General features: G+C 46.1%; 1 protein-coding gene across 1 annotated transcript in view; it reads right to left on the bottom strand.

Moving 5' to 3' along the window:
- Positions 1-19,788, bottom strand: part of EML1 (EMAP like 1) — a 166,367-nt gene that overhangs the window by 117,148 nt on the left and 29,431 nt on the right. The window lies entirely within an intron of this gene.

The following is a 19,788-nucleotide window of genomic DNA, read 5'->3' as shown; positions in this document are numbered from 1 at the left end:
CCTGGGGTGCAGACTTGTCACATTACACACTTGTTAACTTGTTACGGGACCCAAGGAACTCTGTCTTTACTCTCTCAGAAAAACGACTGAGTTGGGGCAAAATTCGATAATAACACACGAATTAATAATAATGGTTAATGATTTGTGTTTCACTGCCCACGGCCTACAATAAAGATGCCGACAAATAACAAGTGAGGACGCAAGAGAGAGGAATCTGTGAGTCTGATGATCCTCTGGGTTGGTCCAGAACAGACTGCATAACATTTATGCTCCTGGTCACACAATAGTTACAATTCACTCACATGTAAAATTTTGAATGTTTTCAAGTTATAGCTATTAACTCCTGTAGGTTGGACATAAGTAGGTGAGATGAGAACTAAGTAAAAAATCAGCATTAGGAAAAACTGGAGGCCTCCCTGGGGTTCAGAGGCAAACAGAGGCCTGTCTTTGCAAAAGCAGAACGCTGGGTCAGGGATGGGGCTCTGTTGCCGCCTCTGGGGTATGTTTGGCATAGGGGTCAGCAGGACTAGCATTAGATGCTGTGGCAGAAGGGAGAGGTTGAAGCCCTCATCCAGGTCCTGGTCCAGGAGACCAAGTGCCGAAGACAAGAGACTGTCAAAAGGAAAAGTACACGGGGGAAGGGGGTAGTCCTTCAAGGGCTACAAGTGCCATGGGTTTGATGGTGACCTGGTGTTTGAAGGACAGTGTTACTGATTGCAGAGGAAAGAAGGAACAGGGCCTGCTGACAGGCCGAAGGGCTGGCCTGACTTGAATGGACAGCCTGTACTGCAGACAGTGAAAAATAAGAGTGGGACTGAGAGAAGGGGGCCAGGTAAGAGAGGTCCTGAGACCTGGCAGAGGAGCCTGAGCCAGACCTGCCAGGAGATGGAGGCAGGAGATTGGTACCCAGGTGGACGGTTGACAGGAGCGGAATTAGAGATGAGTCTGAGTGTGAGGTGGCCTGCAGGAGTCCAGGGTGTCTGCAGTGCTCCAAAAATGAGGCACTCAGGTCCCCCAATGGTCAGAGGGAAGAGAGAGGCTGAGGGACAGGCCAGAGGGTAACTGCTACAGGACGATGCAGCTGGAGAGATGGAGAGGCCAAGCAAGAGAAGACAGCAAGCCTCCCGTTAGAAATGTCCCATAGCAACTGCAGATGCAGGCCAGCTAGCCAGGGAAAGAACGGGGAATTGGTGATTGTCAGCAAAGAGGCTGTAAATGAGCTCTCTAAAGGAGAGAATGGAAGTTCAGAAGGGAGCTGGGCAGAGCCTTGGAAAGGGAAGAGAGGAGGAAATTGTGCAGGAGCTGTCAGAGAGGCAGGACCATCAGCCTATCCTGTCCTTTCATTAAGCTAAGAGCACAGAAAGTCGCAAAGAAGTGGGCCTTTTCACAGGGTTCTCTGCAGGACGGGTCAAGGAGGATGAATTAGGGGAAAGGGCTTCGGTCTGGTAACAGAGGGCTCCCAGGTGACTTGGAGCATCTTGAGGAGACAGTGGGGATGACAGCCAGGCTGCTAGATGTCAAAAGGAGAGCACATGTAGATGGTCATTTCAGGACTTTGGCAGGAAAAGGAAATGGAGGCCGAATATGAGGGTCACATGAAGCCCCTACCGCCGCGCAGGACAGGTGGGCCCTCTGCATCCCAAAGGCCAGAGGCAGGTGCTAGGAGGGGGTGCTTTTGAAGGACAAGACTTAACAAAGTTGTGCATTTGGATTTAGCCCCTCTCTGTTTTCTCATTTCCTGTCTTTCTCCCCTTCTAGGTCAGTCTTTATACGATCTCTTCTCCTTTTGGCGGTTTTACACTTTAGGATGCTTTGGATAATTGGTCTGAAGAGCTGATGTGTGGCTTCCTCAGACTTGGAAAGGAAGTGACAATCGTGAATAAATGACTGAAAGATTCTTCGCTTCAGGAATGTTTGTATTCCTGATTTATAATGTTATGTTAAAGGTGTGATCGTTGGTGGCCCCAACGAAGAAAGGTTAGGGAATTCGGATGTGGGACAGGAGAAAAATGGAGCTGGAGATTTTCTTAGAAGATTTTACTTCCACTAGAGCAAAATTACAAATAACAATTAACGCAGTCCAAAAAAAAAAAAAAAAAAAAGCTCGGTCCACTGCTTTTGAGATGATAAAGATCGTTATTACGCTCTTAACCTAGAGTATTAAACAGCTATGTTTTTCCCACAATGGTACTCTAAAAAAAGCAAAATTTAGCATAATTACAAGGATACACATGTTAAGTCAATTAGGTATAATCTACACAGCTTCTTAAAAAGATCTATGGAGAAAGTTCAGGAAAAATCTCTGAAAACTTAATTAATAATGTGAGATTTTGCGCCCAAACATTTTAACAGACTATCATTCTGCGTCATTTTGAGATAATTTATGGCCTGAGTCCAAAACATGTTGTTGTTGTAATAAATGATGTACGCTGTCTAGGACAATATAACCGTAGCGTTCAGTGGCATTAATAGCAGCGTTTACACAACATGTGCAAAAGAGAAAGGAAAATGGGAGCTCTGTAGCCTTTATTCATAGAGAAGTAATAAAAAAAAACTTACCCAGAAATGTAAAGCCTTGCGCATCTATTGTTTAATTCAACGTTCTTCCAAAACACAGCTCTGCAACACCAGGCACCGTGCTTGGAGCTGGGGACACAGCACACAAAGCACAGTGCTGTCCCAACGGCAGGTGTCTTGAAGTCAATTTAAAGAGTCACATCAGTACTTCAAAAAATGAAACAGAATCAACTGTACTTTAATTTTAAAAAAGAAAAGAAAAAAGAAACAGAAAATTCCACTCTGGATATGTACCCAAAGAAATCGAAAGCAGGGTCTTGAAGAGACATCTGTGCACCTGTGTTTATAGAAGCATTAGTCACAATAGCCAAAATGTGGAAACAACCCACTGTCCACTGACGGATGAACGGATGCACAAAATGTGGTCTATCCAGACAATGGAATACTACTCAGCCTTCAAAGAAAGGAAATTCTGACATGTGCTATCACGTGGGTGAACCTTGGGGACGTTCTGCCACATGAAATAGGCCAGTCGCGAAAAGACAACGCTACGTGATTCCGATTGTATGAGGCGCCTAGAGGAGTCAGAGTCGCCTAGGCAGAGAGTGGGGTGGTGGCTGCTGAGGGGAGCGGGCGCTAGTATTTAACCAGGACAGAGTTTCCTTTGAGGGTGATGAACAAGTTCAGGAGACAGATGGGGGTGATGGTCATGCAACATCGTGAATGTCCTTAGTGCCACTGAACTCCACACTTAAAAACAGTTAAAATGGTGAATTCTCTGTTGTGTATATTTTACCACAAGAAAAAAGTAATGAAATAGGACATATCAGGGAGCATTGAACATAGCCAGAACCTGCGTCTTACCTTGAAGCATCAGTCGTTACTTGAAAGGTCTGTACGTGCGAGTGAGCTGTGGGTGATGTAAGATGTATTTCTCCCTGTAGGCTACACAGAATAATCATACAAGTAAAAGTGTGACTACAAACTGTGATAAGTGCTATGAAACAAAACCAGAAGGGAGGGTTTCAGATTGTTCTGGAAGGTCTGAACTGGACTGAGGAGTAAAAGGAGGGACCAGAGCGGCTTTAGGCAGAGAGCCAGTAGGAGCTGCTTCAGGCGAATGAGGCTCTTTTGAGGAACTGAGGAGATTACCAAGGAGCCGCCTGTTCACGTGGAGGTTTCTGATTTTATTCCAAGAGCAAAGAGAGGGTGCCCTTCAGTTAATGTTTTGGGTTAACTCGTGCCCCTCCCCAATGCTTATGCTGAAGCACTAACACCTGGTACTTCAGAACGTGCCCTTATTTGGAGACGGGGCCTTTGCAGAGGTAATCAAGCTAAATGAGGTCATTAGAGTGGGCCCTAATCCAATATGCCTGTTGTCCTTATAAGAAGAGGAAATTAGGACACAGACACACACAAAGGGAAGACCATGTGAAGAAACAGAGAAGACAGCTGTCTGCAAGCTGAGAAGAGAGGCCTGGCACAGATCCTTCCTTCCCAGTCCGGCCGACACCTTGATTTTGGACCTCTGGCCTCCAGAAACAATACATTTCTGTTGTTTAAGCCACCTGGTGTGTGGTGCTTTGTTGCAGCAGCACTGGCGAACTGATACAGTTAGTATAATATCTCAAAGCCAAGAACTGGGTATGTCAGAGGTTCAGGACACCAGGCATCACTGATACTAAGTTATGAAATTTAAAATACATTTTCTCATAATAAGACTGTTATGCCATAAAATGAGAGATAATCACAGGTTCTTAACATCAGTAGAGTTTTAAACCCTGTGGCCTCCAACCTGCCTGCTGTCACAGCAGTACTTTCTACGACATCCCTGACACCTGGTCACCCAGCCTATTTCAAAGTTGAAGAGCTTGAAATATTGTTGGTTATTTTTATCCCAGACCACCCCTCCCAAAGCATCCTTCATTGATCCTCCTTTTGTCCGGTCGATCTAATCTCCCTCTGTCTGGACGCAGGCTTCCGCCTGTCCTGAAATAGTGCACTAACAGCTTGGGTCCCAGTTTCCCTACCCCTACCTTGTTTTTGCAGGGTTAACTTGCTCCAAGAGGTCATTCATTCTCTGATGCCCACCACGTTAAGGGCACACATCTTGGCATGGGCTTCCGACCTGTCTGTGTTCCTGACACAAATGCACTCTTTGGCACCTGACACGCTCCTGCCACACCACGCTATCCACAACTTCTACCCACGATGCTCACACATGCCATGCACTTGAGCGCTCTGGGCCTCTGCCTATGCCATTCCCTGTCCGGAGCACCCACCTTCCCTGCCGGCCAGCCCTGTCTGTGAGGTCTTGGTGGGCCTGCTACACCCCACCACATCTACCGGTATTTGACTGTGTCCCTTACGTCAATCTGCCTTGCCTCGCAGGGACTTGCATGCGTGTGTGCGTGTGTGTGTGTGTGGTGTGTGTCCATCTCTCCCAGGAGATTAGATGCCTCTAATTCCCATCATGCTTGACACAACACTGAACATAGTTGGCAGTGAGTAATGCTGAGTGAATGAATGGATGCATCAATGAACCTGCTAGACAAAATCAGTAGCCCGTTACACACAATAGGCTCGAATGCTTTGAAGGGAGCTGTCATCTTCTCCAGGATAAAGTTCTCCATTTCTTCCCTGTCCATCATGAGACAAGGATCCCTCATTTGCGTAGATATCCACCCCACCCAGCTGGTCTCTCTTCTCCTGAATCTCGGTACCCAGAACTGGATACAGTAACCTCGGAGGACTAACCCGAGTGGCATTTCCCTTACATAGCTTGGATGTCATGATTTTATTAATGCAACTGAAGTTTGTACTGTTTTTCTGTTTTGGAGTTTTTGGTTTTTGGTTTTAGGTTTTGAGCAGCCAGGATAGCCACTGGTGGTTCACACTGGACTTGCGGTGTGAACCTATCAGTCTTTTTCAAATAAACTGCTATTGGGTCTTTGCCCTCCTGTCCTGGGCTAATTGATTTTTTTCATCTAGTGACAGGATTTACCTTTACCCCTGATAAATGTCATTTTATTGGTTTTAATCCATCCTTTTAACCAACCAAAATCTTTTAAACTCTTAAATCTGACATCTAACACATCAGCATGGTGACAGCAGCAAATGTACCACAATAAACCCAGGAATGTCTTCTCCATCCCTATCACTGATAAACACATTACAGCGCCGGAGGGGGTGGAGCTCCGCATGCAGCAACGGCCACACCTCACCAGCTGCGTCTCCACTGTATCTATAAATACTCTGGATATGTTTGTCCAGCTAAATATCAAATCACCCTGGTTGTTCATTCACCAGCCTGTTTTACTCCGTACGGTCCATGGGGTTTTGTGAAGGATACTAACCAATGATTTGTGAATACAGTCTGGTAACACCACAAAAAGAGAGGATGGATTCGGTTTGCCTCTTCGTAACAACACTTCCTTCCAAGTGAGTTCACACTAGTGCTTCAAAAATCTGTTAAAATTTTTGCTCAGAACCAATATTAATATCGAACTTATCAGCTATATTTTCCAAAACCCAACTTATTCTGCTTTTTGGAAAGTTATGACAGTTTCCCCTTCCCAGCTTTCTGCGACTCCCATCTGGCCAAATCCGAGACCACTGTGGATGCCCAGAGAACATATTCGCAGTAACTAAGCGGTCCCCCACCATCTCTCACCTACCTTGGGCTCTTGACAACTTCTCCTAAGGGATGTTTGTTCAACTCTTTCCAGTTTTAAGATTATTCTCCTTATTGGAGAAAAAGAAACCTGCAAAGCCCTCAATATACAGACTGGCTTTCAGAGTCCCTCAGAGCCCCCATTCCTCCAGCTCACGCATCCTCTGCCTCCATCCACTCATTCTGCTTTTCATTCCCCAAACACCCCGCAATCATCTGCCCCTGGGCTTCGCTAGTGTGATTCCTGTTGTTGGAAATGTCCTTCCACTCAATCTGTGAGCTCAGCTCACACGCCACCTCCTGTGTGTCCAGCCAGAGTCCCTGCCTCCTCCATTGCTGTCGGTACCTTTCATCTGGGCGAAACCGACCTGCTTTCGGAAGCTCTGCAGTACCTGGGCTGTCCCCCTTCCCTGGGGGTAGGGCTGCCGCTCTTCACAGTGTTTATTCATCCTCCCCCAGCAGCCAACACGGGGTCCCCACAGTGCTCTCCCTGGCCTCGTCCAGGGCTGGGAGCCTCACCCTCACATGTGGAGGCAGATCTTACAGCTCATCTCACAGAAGCAAGATATCTGCAGCCTGGCAATCCCAGGGACAACCCAGTTCCCTGGCTGCCTGAGCACTGCCTGTCCCGGATGGGCTGGGGTGGGCGAGAGACCAGCAGACAGGAAACAGCGCTGTGTAATAGACACAGCCTGATCAGGTTCGTCATCCTATCATGAAATGCCACTGCAGAGTCAGGGACTTCCGAGCCTTCCACAGGCAATTTGCTGATAGTCCAGATGGATATGAAAGTTCCTTGTTACTTAAGAAATCCATGGGATTTTTTTCCCCTCAGGATTAGGTTATTCACTCAAAAGTGATGCTTTACCTCTATCAAAAGACTACATATTTTGAAGTGTCTGAAGTGAAATGGACAATTAAAAGTAATATTGTTTGCTTTTCTCTTTTTAAAATAGCGTTCCACTTAGGAATGTTATATTTATGTGTCTCGATGTTATAATTGCCTCTTATCCATACAGTAATACAGGTATGGCACTGAATGGCAAATGAAATTTCTGTCCCCACATCGCCACCGAACAATGTTATTTTCAGGAATTTTTGTTCATTTGCTCCATCGTGTTGCCTGTGAGGTTTTATAGCAGTTTTTGTTGTACCACCGACTAACGACAGAGTAAATATTCTAATATCAACCACTCATCCCTGTGTACTGGGGCAGCCAGGTTTGTGCCTGTGTCCTGGGTAATCATTAGCAGCTGCCTTGGAAGTATTCTGGTTTGGATGACAAATTATAAGGTCATCCTAGCTGATATAGAAAGATGTAAACTATATGTATATCATGCATTGAAAAAAAATGCTGAGGTTCCTACAGTTATATTTACAAGGCCACCCTGAGCTGCCTCACAGTATCAAAATTGTAAGAAGTGAAGAGAAGTTGGTGGAAATCTGAATATTGATACAGAAAGCCAAGTAAAAAGCCTGCTTCTAAGGTTTGCCTGGTCCCATCCCACCACCCCATCATAGCCTTTTTCATCCCCAGTGGCCTAGATACATAATGCTCGCTTGTAATTAACAAAGGGTCCTGGAGCCCTTGCTAAAATATTTCTTTGGTCAGCAGACTCTACTTATCCCACAGATTAAGGCAAATGTTTAAAGGGTCTTCTGGTGAGATGTCACTGGGGAGATGCTGCTCCACCTCCCCCAGTCGTGGGCTTGTTCACTGTGTTCATCACAGACAGGTGCTGGGTGCTAACCACTGGTTCACTTGCTTGCACACATGGAGTGCACACTCTGCGTCGGGAACCAGGGGCACAAAGGGAAAAAGAGAAACGCCTGTCCCCTTCGGGTCTCATGGTCCAGGAGAGGAGCAAAAAAGACACAGGAAAACGCTGAACACATAGGAGGGGACCAAGGTACACAGGCGCTCATTGGGGGAGAGTGCCGGTCACCGTCTGTGCATCAGCCACGGTCCACGCCACCAGCCTGGAGGGTAGGTGGTACTGCCTCAACTGTGTGTGTAGAGAGACTCCCTCATGAGACAGACGGGCAGGTCCCTGGCTGAAGCTCACGCTGCTGGTGAGCAGAAGAGCCAGGATCTTAATCTGAACCTGTCAGGCCCCAAACCTTGCTTTTCCACTCTGAACCACCACCTCTGCCGCTGAGGATGGGATAAGAGACCTGGGGGAAGGAGGGAAGACTTCATCCAAGAATAAAACTGATTGCCTGGCTGGGGAGGGAAGGAAGAACACCTCCAGAAAAGGTGGAGCCGTGGACCCCATCCTGCTGGATGTAGACCCCAGGTCCAACTATGTCGTACCAATAGTACGAGTTCAGAAATTATTTGCTGCCTGGGCTTGGGACAAGGGAAGCCCTGAGGATCGCTGAACCCCCAGCGGCTACAGCAGGCGAGGAAGGACTCCAGGGCTGGGGGCGGTGGACAAGACCAGAGATCTGCTTTTGATGGGGCTGGGAGATGAAATAAGGGGAGAGGAAGAGGGAAAGTCATCCAGGTAAGAGGCTCGAGGCGCAGGCGCAGGCGCAGGCGCAGGCGCAGGCAGTGTGTCTGGGAAAGAATGAGCCACCCAGCTGGGTTCCGGGGGAGGATGGGACACGGAGGCCATCAGAGCGGGCCTGGGACCTCACCCTGAGGGGCTGCCCTTGGCCCCTGGGCAATGCGGAGTCCCTTGGAAGCCCCCAATCAGGCTTTGCCTCAGGAAGGTTGATGGGGAAGGGTGTGTAAATGGGACCAGGAGATGCTGGGGTCACCAGGACAAACTGGTGGGCCTCAGGCACTGTTCCAGGTGAGGCAGTGATAGCCTGGGTGCAGCCAGCAGCTGTCCTCCCAGGTAGGTGGGGAACTGGCAGTTCAGACCAGGTTATTGATACAGAAGACACCAACGAGGATCTCATTCTGAGAGGGAAGGAGTGGTGGGCAGGGTGGGATGGCAGGAAGGGAGGTGAGTGCAGGAAGAAGGCCGTGGCCTTGGCAATGAGGATGCATCTGGGGACACAAGGCTGGACAGATGAGCAGTGGCAAGTCCCGAGGGCCAGCAGTGTCCGGGAAACAGGCAGCCAAGCTGGGAAAGGAGAAAAGAACTGAACCTACCCGGCAGGGCAGCAGTGGTCAGGGTGGGAAGGGCAAGCACGGCTGACGGGGGAAAGGGTCAGAGGAAGGGGAGCTGGTGACAGTTCAAGGAGAAAGGAGTTGGCTGCTGGAACAGCCATCCAGAGGACACTGCGGGGGAGGGGGAGAGTCACCTGGGAAAGAAGGAAGGATGCCAGTCCTCTGGGAAGAGGGCTAGAAGGATGAGCTGGGTGAGACGCCACTGGAAAATGTGAGGTTTTGTTCATTTGTTCAGCACGTCTTTGTTGGCGACATCATCATCCTCACGAGGAAGTTCTAACAGTGGCTTTCCGGGGAGAGACAGCAGACAGAGTGGGTGTGTTGATCTCCACCTTCTGCAGACACTCCTCATTCCCACAGGACAAGGAGGATGGAAGCGGGGCAACCTCAGGACAGCCTTGCAGGCTGGTAAACAGGTGAAGGAGAGGGATGATCTCATCTGCCCCAAATAAGCTGAAACTGAAGCCAGCAAAGTGGGGGCAACCAAGGAGCACCCCGCTTCCCAACACAGAACCCCCAAAGGTTCAGGAACTGACAGCACCACTAGGGAAGTGGGGGCACAGGAAAGTCTGAAAATAGGAGGGTGGCCACAAGTCTGCGGAAGAAGCTGCCACGGACTGAATTGTGTACCCCATGCCCCCCAAATTCTTATGTTAAAGCCCTAACCGGCAATGCAACTGCATCTGCAGTCAAGGCTTTTAGGAGGTAATTAAGATTAAATAAGGTCATAGGGATGGGCCCTCGTCTGCTAGGATTGGTGGCTTTATAAGAAGAGGAAGAGATCCTTCTTTCTCCCTCACCCTGATCTCAGACTGCCAGCCTCCAGAACCACCAGAAATAAGTTTTTAATGTTTAAGCCCCCAGTTTGTGAGATTTCGTTATGGTGGCCCTAGGTGACTAGTACAGAGGCAGTTAGACCCCTTCCCAATCTCCTTCCTCTCCCTGCAGAAGATTGGAGCTTTCAGCTCTGAAACAAGTGAACGAAGGGGCTCTCTGCACAAATGGATACCAGAGGGGAACATTCTGAAGATGAGAAAGAAGTGATGGCCTAATGCTGAGCGGTGAGACCTCGGCTCCCGGGTCCTGGCAGCCCAGGGTCTGCTCTCCAGGATCGAGTGCGGAAGAGCCTTCTTCAGGGAGTCTGATGAACTCTTGAGGGAGGACCTGGAGGAAGGGAAAGGTCAGGAATCACAGCTGCGGACGAGTCCTCCTGTTGACAGATCTTGTCCGTGGACGTGGAGCTTCACGCAGCTTTTGAATGCTCCTTTCGAGAATCTGAATGGAGAGCCAAAATCTCTAAACAGCTGAGAAAATACTAAAGGAAAAAAATGGCAGGAGGATATGAGGAAACAGACAACACAGAGAACAGAAGGAAATAAAACTGTCATCCACATCCTCGAAGGCTGAAGTTACTGCAGCCACAGAACAAGGACAAGATGCTGAAGTCACATGATAAAGATGAGCTTTTGGAAATATGACAGGAGAAGTAAAAATCTCCACAGAAGAGTCTAAAACAGAGTTAAGGAAATCTCCCTGGAAAAGAGAACAGAAAGACAAAGCAACATAAGATACAGGAGAAAAAGTTCAGTAGTCATATTGGGAAGTTCAACGTCTGAATAATAGGAGTTTCAGAAAGTGAAAATGAAGAAAATGGAGGGAAATCAGCAAATAAACAATTCAAGAAAAATTTGCAGAACAAAGAAACCTGAATTTCTAGGTTGAAACAGCCTGCTAAGTGCTCAGCACAATGGAGATGGAGCCAAACACAAAAATTTGTAGAACACTGGAGATAAGGGAAATGTTCAAAGAGATTCCAGAGGGAAACAACAGGTCTCAGACAAAGGATTAAGAATAAGAATAGCACTGGATTTCCCAACAATGATGGGAGGAGTCAGAAAACAACAAGAAAATGCAAAAAGTAAATGTTGGGGGGGGGGGACTTAATTTCAGCCTATAATTACAGGCCCAGACAAACCATCCAATCAAGTGTGTGAGTAGAATAAAGATATTTTTGGTCATTTAAGTTCTCAAAAGCTTAGCTTCCATGTGCCTCCTTTCTCAGGAAGCTATTGCAGGGTGTGCTCCAACAGAAAGAGGGCGTTGCCAAGAAAGAAGACGACGTGAGATCCAGAAATGGAACCCAAGAGAGAGGTGAAATGAATGCCCATGAAAATGGGCTGAGGGACCCCAAGACATCAACTGTGCAATGGACAGTAATAATTGTGCTAGTGGGTAGCCGGTCAGACTGCAGCCCGAGGACAGAGGCTCTGGAGGAATGCCGCCAAGAAGATGAAATTGAAAGCTACTGAAAGCAGATTTACACACAAGCCAGAGTATTTGAGGATGAGTTAGTCATAGGTATCTGGAAAACAAAAGTACAGTTACTTACTCCAGGAAAACAAAACACTGTACAAGAAAGGAAATTCAATCATATACTACATGGCTTAACCATCAATAATGTTCCATGGTCACAACAATATAAACACAGAATGATCAAAGAAAAAATGGTGACATAACTGCACTGGAAAGATGAGGAGAAGTGTGTGCGCATGTGTGGGTGCAGAGTAGGGTGACAGGGAGAGAGAAATGAGTCTTCATCTTCCATGGCGGGACATGAACAGAACCTGGAAAAATCAGGAAGCATCAGTACCTCCATGTTATTTCAAGAAAGATACATGCACGCCAAAATGAATGGATAAATTATTTGGAAGTGATGATTGCTTCTGGGAAGTGGGAATGTGGGGAAGGTGCAGGGAATGAGGGACGCTAACGGATGTTTTTTTTAATTAGGCCTTGTAGAACTACTTGATTTTTTAAAATATGGGCAGTATGACTTCAATAAATTTATGTTTAAAATCATGTGTACCTTTTAATCTCACTTCTTGAGCTTCAATTTGTTTATTTGCTCTTTAGTTCTTTCATTCATTCATTTATCCTACAGACATTTGCCATGAGCCTTCTTCTGAAGGTCAGGTAAGGTGCCAGGTAAAGATAAAGTCCCAGTTCCTACCCCAAAAGGGCCTTCCATTTTTATAAGAAAAACCTCAAGGAGGTTAAAGATTTATGTGCCTTTTCATTTTGTTTTGCACAGATGATGGGTGTCTGAAGAACTCTGAATCCTACATTTGTAAATCAGCTCAAGTCTTGGGAGGATGTATGCTGGAGCTTGCTATTGAAAGAGGTCTCATGATAAATCTTTCAGGAAAAAAATTCCTGCATAATATATATATAGACTCATATTTTCATACACTGGCCACCCTGGTGGGAAATAGATGTGGCAGGAGGAAAGGTAATTTGAGAACAAATTTACGGGCAACGTTATTGCCGTTTGGGAAGAGGGGGATTCATTTATGACCACTATTACTAATGACAACAAATGAGGCTTCATCTCTGTACCATGTCCTGAGCTGTGGTCCTTAACTGCATTATTATGTGCATTCTTAATGATGTCCCTTAGTGATTAAAAACTAACCATATCCAATAAATGAAGTAGTAATGTGTTCAGCTCTGCATCACCGGGACGCTGCATGAATTCATCTCACAGGGTTTTCCATTCCCTCCTTTAGAACAGATACACTGGCTTCCTTGCAGCTTCACTGATAGGGGCATGGAAGAGAACCTCTTCTGTGTATTTAATATACAAAAGGCTGTGTTACCTGCTAAGATTTTAGTTTTGCTCGTAGGACATAGTATTACACCAGATTAGAGGAGCAGGGAAATATTCCTAAGAGATAGCCATCGTTTGGAAAAACCATCTGTTTCAGTTGGAAGAGGATACACATACAGCGAACCATGAAAATCTGCTGTGAAAATGCTCTTTCTCCCAAATGTGACTTTTGTGCTACAACTATTTATAATGTCCTGGATGAATCTATAAAATGTTTTATTCAAAATCCTTGTTGCTATCCCAAGACTGCCATTATGTGGGAAACAGAAGAGGCTAATGAGTTATACTTGTGTATTAGGCATGACTTTCAAATTGGTACAAAAATCGTATTAAGCAAAATACATCCCATGGTAATGAAAAAGTATCTTCCACCGGGTGGCCAGATCGGTCTGCTGAAGTGCAGCTCTAACCTAATCACCGCCCAGCTTGGGAGTCCCCCGTGGCTCCCCACTGCCTGCTTAATGAAGAGCCAGGGGCCAGGCCAACCTTCCCAGTGTGGGATCTCCCACATCTGTCCAGGCCTCAGCTTACTAGCCTGTGAAATGGACCATTTTCCATTCTCTGGAAACACCCCTACTCTGTCCCATCTCAGACTTTGTGTGGCCCCTTCCCAGTGCTCCCCACATGGACTGAATGGTGTGCCCCCCACCATTTCTATCTTGAATCCCTAATCCCCAACATGACTGTATTTGGAGACAGGCCCTGTGTCTTATTTAACCTAATTAAGGTTAAACGAGGTCATAAGGCCTTACTCTGATAGCATTGGCGTCCTTTTAGGAAAAAGAGTCATCCTCTCTTCCACGTGAGGACGCAGCAAGAGGGCAGCCGTCTGCAAGCTGGGAGAGAGGCTTCCCCAGAAACCTGGCTCACCAGCACCCTGATCTTGGACTTCTAGCCCCTGGAACGGTGAGAAAGTTAATGTCTGATTTTTAAACCACCTAGTCTTGGTTATCTTGTTAGCAGCCTGAGCTAGTTAATATACTCCCTCGTTGTCCGTCACCATCCCTCCAAGTTCATCAGATGCCATGTACCCCAGTGGCACCTGCTCTCCTCTGATCCTCCCGGCACCTTGTCCCATCCAGGGGAACTCCGGCCCCTGAGACCTTGCCTAGTCCACCCAGGGGGCTGTGCCCTCCCTGAGAACAGATTCAACCCCTCCTGATGCTCTGTATTTAGAAAATAGATTTGACATGGAAACACAGGTTCCTGCAACTTTTCAAGAAGGCTGGGGCGCTCTGTGTCTTGGGCAGCGAGCCAGCGGGCTGCATTCCTAATTACATAACAGTGTTAAATGTAAAGTGTGTGTCAGGATGAAAGGAGGAACAACTTTTTCTTTCTCTTTTTTGGTATTTTGTAACCAGAAGAATTCTTTATGATCATTGGACTACCTTCCATTTTAAGCTAATTAGTAAATTGCATTTTTGGCTCTTTAACTGGCTAGGTTAAATTTAGCTCATCTTTTCCCTTAAAGTCAAGCTGTCAGTGGGATCTGCAATTAAAATGTTCACTCTCAACTTTCTTTCCCATTCGGGGGGTGGAGGCAGGTTGGCAATGAACCCCCTCTTCCCGTCCTTCCTCTGGCAGCTTCTCCCCAACCCAGGGCTTCCCACGGACGCAGCAAGGTGGCTACTTGCCCCTTAGTTTGCTGGTCACCTGTGAGCATGGCTGATATCCCTGGATCACCCCAACAAGCAGGCAGGGCATAAGCCCAGAGCTGCAAATCAGCCTCAGTCATGCAGCTGAGCACCATCATACACCAGGTCCCAAAGGAATTATTAAAACTACACAACAACCTATGTGGCCAGAGCTGGGGCAGGAGCCTGAAGGCCCCCTGATGTGCAAGCCAGAGGCCCTTTTGTTGCTGGGCATGGGAGGTCTGAGAGGCCCTGGAAGAGGAGGCTGGGGGGCAGGAGGAAAGGGCACCCTCGGTGGAGGCTGGGAGGTGGGGCAACGTTACAGAAATACTGAGAGCTGCAGGAATATCTGACTCCTTCAGCAATTGCCACGGCCAACCCAGGGTGTGCCTGCTGACTCTGGGCCCTGCCTGGCCCCACAGATGCCCAAGAAGGTCCTAGTGAGGAGCATGGACGTGTGAACGCAGAGGATATGAGACCACCCCACACAGCTGTCTCTCAGAGCCAGGGAGAGCCCCCAACCCCAGAATCCCACCCGCTCACCTCCAAGCCCTCTGCCCTTTGCCTGGAACGCTGCTTCCCTCCCTCCCACCCTGTCTCCCCTGGATCCCTGCAAAGGGCTTTTTCAGAACCCACCTCCCAGTGTGGTTCGGAGGCCCCAGTACCCCAGCCCCTCATTAGGATGGACTGAATGGGGAGGTAGGGGAGAGGTGCTCACCCAGCCTCCTCTGGCAGAAGAAAGACACCGGGCCAGCTCCTCCCTGTGTGAGCAGCTGGCTGCCCCACCTCCGGGGGAGACAGGGAGTCACAGACCTGCCTTATGAGCAGGAGGCCAGCATCTGACTTCTCTCGTGGTCATTAAGCAAGATGGGCTGGTGATTTCCAAGAAGAGAGAAGGGGTTCTCCATCCTACAGGCACTAATGCAGCTCGAGGTCTCCCGTGCTGCTCCGGGGAGCAGGGCAGGGTGTGTGATGGGGGAGCGGCGCCCACCTCGGCTCGGCTGGTTCCTCTTCCCATCCACACTCTGTTCTCTGCGTATCTGGGTGATGGCAAGTAGGGCGGAGGAGGCCACCCCAGGGGAACGGCTGCAGTTAGTGAAATGAGCTCTGAGGCCTGGGGAGTCTGCGGAGCAGAGAGGCAATCTGAGAACAGCGGCCCACGTCTTTGCAGTCAGAGCGACTTGGAATTTTGGGGGAGAATGACCTGTGGAAAACACTGTTCTCTCCCAGATGTGGGACCCTGGGAGGATGCCCACCTGTCTCCGGCTGACATAGGAGGGAAGTGGGTTCCAGGACCCCCCAGGGGCCTCCTGTGGCCCTGGCTGGATCAAACGCATGGAATGGTGAGGAAAATGCAAAGTGAGTTTTCCACGGCATGAAGTGAATTTAATTTCAGGACTTTGCCTTATTCTGAGATTGTCCATCTCATATTTTTGTAACTTTTACTTTATGAAATGGCGGCCAGAGTAGATGGTCATTGTTTTTAAATGTTCTTATACAGCAAAATAAAACCTTGGCAGCCTTATGTGTCTGCTCTGGAGGGTAAAGACCTATGAAGTCTGTGAATTACATTCAGCAGGGAGTCCCGGGCCCTGAAGGACTCTCACTGTGGCCTTTGGTCGTATAGCCCCGGAAGGTGGGGAGGTGGAGGGGACACAGATGTGCACCCCGTCTGTGGGGATAGCCTGTGACGACCACGCTCCCAGCATGTTCAGGAGGCAAAACCTTTAAACCTTGGGCAGGGGATTCATTCAATGAGCTCTTCCAGTAAGAGCACCTGCTCCTTGTCTGCCAGGCACTCAGAGCAGTGGGTCCACCTGTGGGTCACGAAATCAATTTAGCAGAGGACTGACACCAGCCTTTTTAAATAAAAAACTCCACAGGCTAGAACAGAAATTATCAGAGTACAACATATGTAGACATGTAGTAGGTATTGATTCATGAACCTTCTATTTCAAATATATATATTTGAGTATTAAAATATTAAAAAATATATATTCTGCTTCTGTAGGGAGGAGTGAATTGTTCACAAACCAATCCTCCTGCAGAGAGGTGATGTATACAAATTTACACACTATGGACAACGTAACAAAAATGACATTCTGAGACCCCTAGGGAGTAACCGTAAGCAGACACGTTTGGGAGCAGTGTCAAAACCTAGAAGAATCAACCCGCAAGGGACAGGTTTCCCATGTTTGTGGCTTTGCCCTGAGGGCAGCCACCCACATTCATGGTGGTGACACAAGGTGGCTAAATTCTATTAGAAGGCCTGTTGTCCCTGTGGACAGAGGAACCAAGAGATGGTGCCCTGGACAACCAGTGTCACGGGAGAGTGAGAAGCAGCCTCATGAGGGGGAGAACCAGAGCAGAGTCCCCAATGCTGTGCGCGAGCTCAGCCCAAGTCTCTGGTTGACCCCAAAACCACACACGCGCATGGCGGATCAAAAGCAGCCTGAACTGAGACCTGAGCTCCCATCCACCACAAGCGTCACCAAGCGTAAAGTTTGAGTCTAGCCAAGTTAATTGTCCACTGAAACAGAAACATCAACTTTCTTCAAAACAATATCACAGAATCCAGTTTCCACAACAGAACATTCACAATGTCTAGGATACAATCCAAAGTTACTCTACATGTGAAGAGCCATTTTCAAGAACAGAGTCAATCAATTGATACCAACTGTAGGACAACCCAGATATTGGAATTATTAGGCAAGAGCTTTAAGCTGCTATTATAATAATACTCAGTGAGACAGAGGAAAATATGTCCTAATAAAAAAAATGACATCCCAGTCAAGAAATATAATATATAAAAATGAACCAATTGACAACAATATTCATAATAGCCAAGAAGTAGAAAATATTCAAATGGCCATCAACTGATGAATGAGTAAACAAAATGTGGTATGTTCATAGAATGGACTAGTATTCAGCCATAAAAAAGGAATGAGGTACTGATACATGCTGCCACATAGATGTACCATGAAAACATTATGTTAAGTGAAAGAAGCCAGTTATAAAGACCACATATTGTATGTTTCTATTAACAGGAAATTTCCAGAACAGGAAAATCTATAGACAGAAAGGATTAGAAATTGCCAGGAGCTGGGAAGAATGAAATGGTTTAGAATTATGCAGTGGTAATGATTGCACAACTTTGTGAATGTACAAAAAAACCCACTGAATTATATACTTGAAAGTGAATCAAATGAAATTTCAGAACTGAAAACTACAGTATCTGAACTGAAAAAAATTGCTGGGTGGACTCAGAATGAAAATGGAATGACAGAGTGGAAAAAGTCAGTAAACTTGAAGAGAGGTGAATAAAAACTTTCCAATCTGAAAGAGAAAGAGAGAAACAGAGCCTCAAGGACATGACCAGAGGACAGGAAAGAATGAATGGAGCATGAAAATTATTTGAAGAATAATTCTGAGATTTAGGAATCTCAGCAAGATCTGAAGAGAGCAAATGAAGAAAACTATGCGTTGGCATATCATAAACTGCTGAAAACCAAAGATAAAGTCAGTACTTTGAAATCAGAGAGAGAAAAATCATGCATTTTATACAGGGGATATATAATCCTGAATGACTGTGGACATCTCATCAGAAACCATCCAGGCCAGAATATAGTGGAACAACATCATTAAAGTGCTGAAAGAAAAAAATATTGTCAACCCAGAATTCTATATCCAGTAACAAATATCTTTCAAGAATGAAGATGAAATAAAGACATTTTAAAATAAAGGAAGCGTTGGTAATTCATCACCACCAGACCTGCATTATAAGAAAGGCTAAAGGAAGTTCTTCAGTCGAAGAGAAATGATGCAGGAAGGAAACTTGAGATCTTCAAGAATTAATGAATGGCATCAGAAATGGTAAATATTTGGGTAAATGTTAAAAAAAAAAAACACTTTTCCTCTTAATTGAAAAAATCACCTGTAACATTTTGAAGCAAAAATTATAACAGTGTCTTGTGGGATTTATGATGGATATAGAGATAACACACATTGCAACTGCAGTGTAAGCGGTGGTGGGAATGAGACTAAATGGACTTCTTCGGTTGCAGACTTCCTACATTTTATGCGAAGTAGTAAAATTTAAGACGTATGTTATAATCCCTAGAGCAACCACTGAAAAGGCAGGACAAAGAGGTATAGCTGAAAAGTCAGTGGGTGAATTTATATAAAATAAATATGTTTATACTGTACAGCACAGGGAAATACATTACATATCTTACAGTAGTTCATGGTTTAAAAAAAGAATATGAAAGTGAATATACGTATATTCAGGTGTGAGTGAAGAGTTGTGCTGTACACCAGAAACTGACACAACGTTGTAAACTGGCTATACCTCAATAACTTTTTTTTTTAAAAAACTAGGTAAATTTAAATGGGATTCTTAACAATTTTCAAATGATTCCACCACATAAGATGGGAAGGTAAATAGAGAAATTAAAAACAGAGGTGTCAAGGAGAAAATAAACAACAAAATGGCAGACCCGTATCCAACTAGCCAATAATTACACTAAATCTTAAGGGCTAAACATTCTAATTAGAAGGCAGAGATTACTAGAGTGGAAAACCAAGTAAGACAGAACTGTATGCTGCCTACAGGAGACCCACTTTAAATACAAAGACACAGGTAGAAAAGGATGTGACATGGAAGCAGTGAGTATGAAAAGCTGGGGTGGTGCTATTAACATCATGTAAAATCGACTTCAGGACAAAGAATATTGCTGAAGCCAAAGCTAACCACTTCGTAATGATTAAAAGATCAGTGTGTCTTCATCAGGAAGACATGACAATAATAAGTGTGTACATGCCAAATAAAAGAGCCTCAAAACACATGAAGCAAAAACTGACAGCTTTAAAGGAGAGAAATACACAATTCCTCATTTATACTGGGAGATAAAACACCCTTCTCTCAGCAATGCAGCTGTCAGAACAGTTAGACAAAAAAACCAAAAAAATCAGTGATGACAGAGAGGACCCCAACACATCGGACCTAAGTGATATTTACATACACAGGTTATGATACAAAATATACTTCTTATTTTGAGTCATTTCTTTAAAAAAGTTTGAAAATCACTCTGCCAGGGCAAACACAGGAAGGACTGAATCATAGAGCCTTATAAAATTCAACATCTCTCGGGCGAGGCAGACACAGACCATTATAATG

This window comes from Camelus ferus, chromosome 6, assembly GCF_009834535.1.
Source record: "Camelus ferus isolate YT-003-E chromosome 6, BCGSAC_Cfer_1.0, whole genome shotgun sequence".
Lineage (NCBI taxonomy): Eukaryota > Metazoa > Chordata > Mammalia > Artiodactyla > Camelidae > Camelus > Camelus ferus.
The sequence above is the reverse complement of the archived record's forward strand: the minus strand, read 5'-3'. Positions and strand labels throughout refer to the sequence as shown.